Source organism: Trichosurus vulpecula, chromosome 3, assembly GCF_011100635.1.
Source record: "Trichosurus vulpecula isolate mTriVul1 chromosome 3, mTriVul1.pri, whole genome shotgun sequence".
In the NCBI taxonomy this organism is placed as follows: Eukaryota; Metazoa; Chordata; class Mammalia; order Diprotodontia; family Phalangeridae; genus Trichosurus; species Trichosurus vulpecula.
The window spans coordinates 251,673,499-251,674,253 of NC_050575.1; the positions used below are offsets into that span (position 1 = coordinate 251,673,499).

Here is a 755-nt window from a genome sequence, read left to right on the forward strand (position 1 = left end):
CTCTGTGATCAAGAGGGTAGTGCGGTGTGTGGAGTGAGGTTAGCCGAGGCCGCCAGGTCTCTCTCAGAGGTCACCCCAGGCCGGGGCTCCCCTCAGTCTGGTCCCGGTCTGGCGACTGAGGCTGGAGAGCGGCCTCCCCTCATTCCCTGCCACCCAGCAGCCTCAACCTCTCCGCAGGAATTCCCTCCTCGGGACAGCCCCGCACGTTAGGCAGAGGCCGCAGAGAGAGAGGCGGATACCCAGGAGCTGCTCGAAGATATGGCTCGTGGACAGCAGAAGATTCAGTTTCAGCAGAAAAAATGCCCAAAACCAAGCTGTACAGAAAAAGAAAGGACATAATCAGAAGCCTGCTGCTAAGGCTGCCTTGATATATACCTGTCTGTAGGACACAAATGCCGGACCCCAAGACCTTCAAACAGCACTTTGAGAGCAAGCATCCTAAGACTCCATTTCCTCCAGAATTGGCTGATGCTCAGGCATTAAGTTGTTTACAGGTGAATTCATGGCATCTATTGACTCTTCTACTATCTCAGACCTTAGGTTAAAAACCTGCAGCTGCTTTTCTAACAAACTGTTGATCAGCAAAAATAAAGGGGCTACAGAAACACTCATTTTTATGCTGTTCCCTTTTGAGCTTCACGCAAAGACAATTCTGTGTAAATGTAGAGTTGGGCCCTGATTTGGAAATCCTGAAAATCAGTCCATCCTTGTTATAATTTTTTTTACAATCATAATTATATTGATGTTCATATTTT

The 755-nt window shown here is 48.2% G+C and overlaps 1 pseudogene; it reads left to right on the plus strand.

The window, feature by feature from the left end:
- Positions 1–258: 258 nt before the first annotated feature.
- On the plus strand, positions 259–545 carry LOC118842448 (annotated as a pseudogene).
- Positions 546–755: the final 210 nt, after the last annotated feature.